Below are 9,089 nucleotides of genomic sequence, written 5' to 3'. Positions count from 1 at the left end.
CCAGCTCCAGAGAATCTGGTGTCCTCTTCTGGCCTCAAAGGGCACCTGGACACATGTGTGTATGTACACACACACACACACACACACACACACATACAGAGAGAGAGAGAGAGAGAGAGAGAGAGAGAGAGATAGATAAATATATCATAAGAAAAAATTAAATTTAATCCTATTAATTGTGATGGTTTGAGTAGGAATGGCTCCCATAGGCACATTAATGTTTGGCCATTAAGGAATAGCACTACTTGACAGTGATTAAGAGGTCATTAAGACATATTGAGAGGTCAAGAGAGATTACTTACTAGAGACTTACTGTATAACAAACACTACTTTGCACTATTCCTATGTTGGTTACCATTTGCTCACAACAATCTCGATGAGGTAGAAACTGCTAATCCTGATTGCCTTAGTGTCAAGGAAAGCTGTGTGACACAGTTGATCTATTCACCCCTGTCTCAATATGGAAGCAGAACATTGCCACAGGAAAAATCCTCAGCACGTGTAACGTGAGTCTACAAGCCTGATGTTGACAATGAGAGACTGTGTGAGACTCTGCGGGGGACAGCCTGTAATTTGCCTTTGAAGTTTACAAGTCTATGGAACAGGAGAACAGCCACGTGGATCTAATGAGAGAGACTCTGCTCTTTCTGTTACAGAGACTGTTAGGATATCTGACTTGGAACCATGACTGGCTACAATTTGCAAGGTGTCTCCAGTGATGCAGAGAAAGGCATTCTGCCTGGAAGGACAAGAGCCAACTAGCATGTGCCCAAGAAAGTAGGATACTTAGTCATCAATTCTGTTTAACAAACGTTTTAGCTTGGGAGGTAGTTCCTCTGACCTTCATTAGGATTATGACTTCTAACTTGACCTGACCTGACCTGCGAAATGTGAATGGAATTACAATTTGTCGTTTTCAAGCACAAAATGTCAGAGTTCTCTCTGAGCATTTTGCTTAGGAATCATGTAACACTGGATGAAGCCTGCCCTGATACAAGAACGAGATAGAGTAGGCAATAATTGGTGGGTCTGTAGCACAAACAAGCAATAAGTCTTTGTTTCCTTTAACTTCCTAAGGCTTCACATACTGTTGTTAGGAATCATACATTAATCAGGATCCTCTATAGCAGTGATTATAGTGAACCTTCCTAATGCTGCTACCTTTTAATACAGCTCCTTATACTGTGGTGACCCCCAACCATAAAATTACATTGGTTGCTATTTGATAAATGTAATTGTTGCTACTGTTATGAACCTTCATGTAAATGTCTGGTTTTCTGATGGTCTTAAGTGACCCCTGTGAAAGGGTATTTGGATCCTCAGGGGGGTCATGACCCATAGATTGAGAACCACTGCTCTAGAGGAACAAAACTGATAGACTGTGCATGTGTGAGTGTGTGTGTGTGTGTGTGTGTGTGTGTGTGTGTGAGAGAGAGAGAGAGAGAGAGAGAGAGAGAGAGAGAGAGAGAGAGAGAGAGAGAGAATATAAAGGATATTTACAAGAATAACTTTTAGGTTGTGGTCCTGCTATTCCAACAATAGCTGTCTACCAATGGACAGTCCAAGAATCCAATAGTTGTTCATTCAACTACACAGTTAAATCTTTCAGCTGGTCTCCAGTATACGTTACAATCCTGAAGAAGTAGGCTCTAATGACAGTGAAGAGAGGGACTTGCCAGCAAGAGCAAACAGGCTAAGAGAACCATTTTCTTCCATATCCTTTATACAGGTTGCCAGCAGAATGTCTACCCAGAATGAAGGTAGATATTCCTATGCCAAAAGATGTAGATTAAAACTAGGTCTTTCCATTTCAAAAGATTTAAGGTCAAAACAAAAACAGAACAAAACAAACAAACAAACCAAAAAACAAACCTCACAGCTCTACCCAGCCACTTGGGTCTTAGTTAATTCAAGAATGTAGTTAGGTTGACAACCAAGAATAACCATCACAGAATGTAGACTAACCCAAATGGGACTGGTCCCCCAGGGCTCATCAGTTCTTATGCTTCATTTTCTTCCCCTGTATTGACAGGGATAAGGGACAAGGACCTCACGAACATTGTTGCATAGGGTGCAAAGTCATGAGACACTCACAGTAACAGCTGAGAAGAGGTACTCAACAAATATGGCTACGGTTGTTTTGAGGATTTTGTAGATGCCACTACCTGGTGTCACATTCTCTGCTTCCCTGTCTTCAGTCTACAAAAGCAGAGCCCTGTGCAGGCTCAGCCTTACTGTCATTGTTCAGGCACCATCCGTCCATACTACTTTCCCACTGTTCTGCTTCTCAATCTTCTCTGAACAATCAAGGAATCGTTGGTTGAGAGATGGTGCAGGATTCTTACCCCAGTAGCATCCCTCTCACAACCAGGGGGTTTAAACAGTGGTGGCACCCCAGCTTCTCTAGATGAACACAGATGATCCTTAAAGCTTCCCTGTTTAGCCATAGGAAAGTTTCATGGAACCCGCTCTCTGATGTTGCCCTATTGTCTACAGATCAGCTTCTCCTCTAGTCCTGGATGCCACCCATGCTCATGGTCAGTTACGTAAAAGTGACTTCATGCTCCACTTTACTGAGTTTTCTTTAGGCGAGACATCCCTGTGTAAAATGACTGGTTCTTTCTGGGCTTCTTTTCCTGTTGCTGTGATAAGCTATCCAGGTTTTTCATCTGACCTCACTCACACTCTATCTTATCTTTTTCCTTTTTATACAAGATCCCAATCTAGGGAATGATGCCACCCACAGTGGGCAGGGCTTTCCATCTTAAATAATGTGGTCAAGATAATCCCCTCAGGCATCCCACAGACACACCTCCAAGGTGATTCTAGATTTCAAGTTGACAGTTGAGATTTATTCCCAAGTGTCCTTACAGAACATTGAGCCCCTCATTCTATCATCATCATATAGCTGGATGTAGGTCTCAACTCTGGGGATCTAGAGACCTGTCCATACGTTTTCCTAGCAGCTCTAGCACAAGTCTATTAAAACTCAGAAGTCTGCAGGACAAGGAAGATTGCCTGTAATTCCAGCAAGTCTTATGTGGAGATGGAGTGTAGCATCCTAGAAACTCTCTGTCTATGCTGCTTGTCTGATTCACAGAGCAGCAAGCAACAAGAGACAAGACTCAAACAAGGTGAAAGTTGAGTGACACCCATGATTATTCTATGACTTTAACATATGCTTCTGTGGCATATGCATACCCACAACCACATGGGCAAATATGCATGCACATGCACATATCACACACACACACACACACACACACACACACACACACACACACAGAGAGAGAGAGAGAGAGAGAGAGAGAGAGAGAGAGAAATCATTTTCATACCAACCACTCCAAGCACATCCCCAGTGTGAAAAGGTTATAACAGACCTGTTTGTTTTTTCAGAAAGAAGCTCACAGAGAAGCCCAAACCCAATTCTTGCTATGAAACCCAGAGTGGCCTCAGCTAGAATAGCCCCTTTTGACCTCAATACAAGTAAACACATTTGGATTATTCAATTCTCATAATATTATCCTATTGCACATCTTACTATTCAATTTTATTTTAGAATACTGTATAACTTTAAATAACTCATACTGAATATTTCTGTAGTGCCAGCAATCAGACTCAGGACTCTCTCCTTACTAGGAAAGGCCTCTAATGCTGAACCACACTGTAGACCTATATTGAATGCTTTTCCCAGGAACTGCTTACCGTCACAGCAATCCTGCAAGGTACGGAAGCTATTTTATTTATTTACAAATGGGTAACTGAAACTTATGGGAACTAAATACAACTCTGTCTTTTGTTCTTTGAAAATGGAATAACTGTAAGTGTATTTTGCTCTTAGCCACCACCCTCTCCTCTCTTCCAAGTCCCCCAACAGCATCTTTATCCCAACTCTACAACCTTTTTAAATTACTTTTAAAAATCCAATTATTTTGTTTTAATCTAATTAGTTTTAGTTAAATCTAATTAATGCTGCCTATATGCACATGGGTGTGGGTTTACACCAGTGGCTACACTCTTAAAGAAAAGTTTAGGACATCTACAGCCCTTCCCCCAGCAGCACCAACTGCAACAACTCCTCAGCTAGGGCTGGAGATCTGGGCCACTTCCCTTTCTGTGCTGTAGTTTTTAGCTGGCTACATCTTGCACAGGTCTTGTACAGGTAACTATAGCAGCCATGAATCACCAGCATACCATGCCACGTCCAGAAAAAAGCATCTCACAGCTCTCCTCCCCATCCTCTGGTTCTTTTTTTTTCCTTTTCTTTTGTTCGGAGCTGGGGACCGAACCCAGGGCCTTGCGCTTGCTAGGCAAGCGCTCTACCACTGAGCTAAATCCCCAACCCTCCATCCTCTGGTTCTTACATTCTTTCCATCTCTTCTTCCATAAAGTTCCTTGAGCTCAGAGAGGGAATGTAGCTAAACATTCACAGTTGCTTCTCCTCTGAACTTTGCTCAGTTATGAGTTAACCATCATTACCCTCTGTAGTGAGAAGCTTCTCAGACCCAAGGTTGAAAGCAGCACAAATGTATGGATATAAACACACATATCTGGGAGGAAGTTTGACAACATCCCCAATTAGAGAAACATCAATAGGTTCTCTCCCGGAGCCTTTGACTCTTAGTAATGTGCATTCAGTAGCTAGTAAAAGGTAAACAGAGAATTCAAAGTCCACGTTCATACTAGGCATCCACAATTCATGTCTTTATGTCATTCCATCCCCTTGCACTGATGGTAGGAAATACTATCCTGTTTGATGGGACCTACCCTGTCCTAACTTGTGCTACTTTTCGATCTTTAATGTGATGCTTATGAATTAAGAAGCATCACCCCATCTTGGTTACTTTTCTACTGCTGTGAGAAAACACTATGGACAGGGCAACTTATAGAAGAATGAGTTCATATGGGCCTTACTGTTTCAGAAGATGAGTCCACGATCAACATAGTGGGGAGCGTTGACAGCAAGCAGGCATGGTGCTAGAACAGTAGAGAGTTTACATGTTGATACAACAACCACAAGGTAGAGATTGCTAACTGGGAATAGCATAGACTTTTGAAACCTCAAGTCTACCCTCAGTAGCACATCTCCGATAAGGCCATACCTCCAAATCTTTCCCAAACAGTTCCGCCAACTGGAAACTAAGTAATCAAACATATGAGCTATAGGGACCATTTTCACTCAAATCGCCACATTTCCTTAACCCTGAATTTAAAATCTGCCACTCTCTACCTTTATAATTTTAAAGATCGTTACACTTCAGTGGGATTTTTTTTTTCATCTTGATTTCTCTTATCTTTCCTTAAAATTTGTTAACAACGATGTCAACATCAAAACACTTTGGGATTATATTATGTGTCCCCTCATGTTCATGTGGGCATGTTAGCATTTGTGTGTATATGAGCATGCTCATGTTAGCATATGTGAATGTACATACACATGCATGAATGTGAACTGGATGACAACATTGGCTGTCATTTCTCAGGTACCTTCTACCTTGTTTTTGGAAACTGGGTCTCTTGCTGGCTTAGAAATTTCTAGGTATCTGGACTGACTGGCCAGTGAATCCCAGAAATCTATTTGTCTCTGTCCCAGCCCAGCACTAGAATTATATGCATGTGACACTATGCCCAGATTCCCTAAAAGTATTTATGTGTATGTATATGTACACATGTAAAAGGTATGTAAGAGACACAGCACCCATAGGGTAGTCACAGGACAAGCTCAGATATTAGTTCTTTCCTTCCACATTGTTTGTAGCAAGGTTTCTTTGCTCTAGGCAATACTCATGTCAGAGTATCTGGTTCATTAGCTTCAGGACAGTTTGCTGACTTCTACCTTGCTTTAGGAGCACTGATGTTGCAAATGCAGACCATTTTTACAAAGTTTTACATGGGTTCATGTGCACTTTCTGAGGTATGTGCTTTATCCACTGATCCATACCTCCAGCCCATGGTTGCCATTTGGGTCCTAGTGACTGAATATCTTCATGCTTGCAAGGCAAGTACTTGACTAATTCCGTCATTCTGCAGTTCTCAAAGCGTGCCCCAGTTCTGTCTCTGAGGTGATGATCATAGGCTAGAGATTGCCCTGGCCTCTCCCAACCGATCAACGAGATCCCAGGTAGTGGCAACCACTTCAGTCTGGGCCTGATCACAGCAAAGGGAAGACTCTCTTCACTAATGATTGCTAAGCAGGCAGTGTGGGAACAAATCCACACTATTTTAAATATTGTTGGTGCTGGAAACTGAACTTAGGTTCTCTGGAAGAGCAGCTAGTGCTCTCAGCCATTGAGTCATCTCCCTAGTACCCACCTCCTTCAGTCTCACAAGCTGCACCAGGTGTCACTATTGCCAAATTATCTCTAAGTCTCAATGTAACTCTTTCCTCACTGCTGCTGCAGTGATGACAGCCACTCCTGTCTCTTCCTAGCCTTACGTTCCTGTTCAAAACTCTCCTAAGAAATCTCTCTGTGTTTGAATAGATCCAAAGTCTATTGACTGGCAGAAGAGGGAAATTCTCTGTAACAGTCTCCATGCTCAAATATCCCAAGAGTCAGATAATTATGGTACATTAACAGTGAGGCATAATTATGGAGGAGATGTGAACAAAATTCTACTCACACCCGAGAGGGAACCAACTTCAGATGCCACCTACATTCAACTTGGTGAATGACTGAGTTTCATTGGGGTTCTTACAGGAGCAGAAGTTACTCAAAGACAGCTGTATCACCAAAGCCCACACCAGCATCAGTGATAGTTCACAAAAACTGGAAACCTGGAGCATACCCCAGGCAGCTCATCTTATCTAAGATTGTCTCCCAGCTATCTCACCTCCGTATGCATTCTTGAGTAGGAAAGAGTCCAGTAAATCTGGTCAGTTTCAGGGACTTCCTGAAACTTTCCAGTTGTTTATTTCCTGAACTTAACAAGTTTCCTTGAAGCATGAGATGTTTTACCTCCTCTTAGAACACCCTGTAGTGTTGGAGAGGTGGTGACTCAGTGGTTAAGAGCACTGACTGCTCTTCCAGAGGTCCTGAGTTCAATTCCTAGCAACCACATGGTGGCTCACAACCATCTGTAATGGGTATCTGATGCCCTCTTCTTGTGTGTCTGAAGACAAAGACAGTATACCCACATACATGAAATAAATAAATCTTAAAAAAAATCCTGTATCCTAAAAAGCTTTCATCCATAATGGGAGGTTTATCTTCAAAGAAACTTGCTGCACTCCACTCTGAAGCTTGTTTCTGCTTTAGGACCATTTACTAGCTAAATCCTTCCCTAAGCCTTTCAGATCTTGGTCTCAAAGGCATATGCCAAAATAAGCCTTCTTTGACTTACTTTGCAAGTTAAAGTTATTTATCAACTTTTATCTGAAAACATAGAATTTATTAATTTGCTTGTAAAAAAAAAAGCTCAGTGGAACACAGGTGGCCATCTAATCTACTGTGAGGGTTCATCTTCCCTCGAAACTTGATTGAGTTTGGAACCACCCAGGAGACAATCTCTGGCTATGTCTGTGAGGGACATTCCTGAGAGGTTTTACTGGAGAGGGAAGATCTTCCCTGAATGTGGAAGGCACCCTCCCATGGAGTAAGGTTCAGGACTGAATATAAAAGGGAAAATATGCCCTGAGCATTAGTATTCATCTCTCTGCTTTCTGAGTGGCTCCAGTGTGAGCAGCTCCTTGTTCCTGTTGCCAACCCTACCGTGCCACACTTCCTCGAGTGACAATAAGTCCTTCTGACTCTACTCTTTCACTTTTCTAAATATTGCATTTATTTGTTTTTTGTTTTGGCTTACCCACGTGTGTGTGTGTGTGTGTGTGTGTGTGTGTGTGTGTGTGTGTGTGTGTGATGCCACTGCTGTGGCGGTCAGAGGATAACTTATGGGAATTGGTTCTCTCTCCCAACCTGTGAGTCTTGGGGAATGAACTCAGGTGTCCAGACTTGGTGGAAAGCTTCTTTAGTCCTGAGCCATCTCACCAGCCCCCATAAGTCCTTCATGTAAGCTGTTTCCATTGGGTATTCTGTGAAAAGCAATGAGAAGAGTGACTAACAGGTTCATGTTTCCACAAAGCCTGGGACAGCACAGGGCATCTAGTAAATCCATAGAAGTGGGTGCTGACTGTGATGGTTTGCATATGCTTGGCCCAGGGAGTGGCGCTATTAGAAGGTGTGGACTTGTTGGAGGAAGTGTGTCGCTGTGAGGGTGGGCTGGGAGACCCTCCACCTAGCTGCCTGAGGATGCTCAGTCTGTTCCTGGCTTCCTTCCTTCAGGTGAGGATGTAGAACTCAGCTCCTCCTGCACCATGCCTGCCTGGATGCTGCAATGCTGCCAGGCTCCCATCGTGATGATAACAGACTGGACTTCTGAACTTGAAAGCCAGCTCCAATTAAAAGTTGCCCTTTATAAAACTTACATTGGTCATGGTGTCTGTTCACAGCAATAAGACCCTAAGACACAAATAAATAAATAATGCTGAGGGGAGGAGGGGGAGGGGGAGAGAGTGAGGAATGGGGGGAGAGAGAGAGAGAGAGAGAGAGAGAGAGAGAGAGAGAGAGAGAGGAGACAGAGACAGACAGACAGAGGGGAAGGAGTAGAAGAGAAGGGAGAGAGAGACAGAGAGAGATAGAGACAGGCAGAGAGGGGGAGGGAGAGAGTCAAACAGACAAAAAGAAGGAAGATGGAGAGGGAGAGACAGGAGGTAGAGAGAGGCAGAAAGTGGAGGAGGGAGGGAGGCTCTGAGAGTTCAATTTTCTTATTTTCTAATGAGGTCCTGAAACCCACTTGCTTTCTTAACTGCTGAGATAGATTTTTACGCAGAGCTAAAACCTAAAAGCTGATTTTCAGCCACTGAGATCCCCAAAATCGTATGTCTCATGCTTTCCCCAGAGAGCCCTGATTGCCCAAAGGAACAATATGAGAAATCGACTGATTTTCCCCTCGACAGGACATGGAGCGATCAGAGAGCAATGGAGACTGGCTCAGCAGTAGGGGCTCCTCAGCTCCTCCTGTGTTTCTCCCCAGCGCCCCACAACTCTGAGACAGACCAGGCTGGGAGTGTTCACTCCTCAGGTGGCACAGGC

This window comes from Rattus norvegicus, chromosome 10 (genome assembly GCF_036323735.1).
Source record: "Rattus norvegicus strain BN/NHsdMcwi chromosome 10, GRCr8, whole genome shotgun sequence".
Classification (NCBI taxonomy): domain Eukaryota; kingdom Metazoa; phylum Chordata; class Mammalia; order Rodentia; family Muridae; genus Rattus; species Rattus norvegicus.
This window is presented reverse-complemented; position numbering follows the sequence as displayed.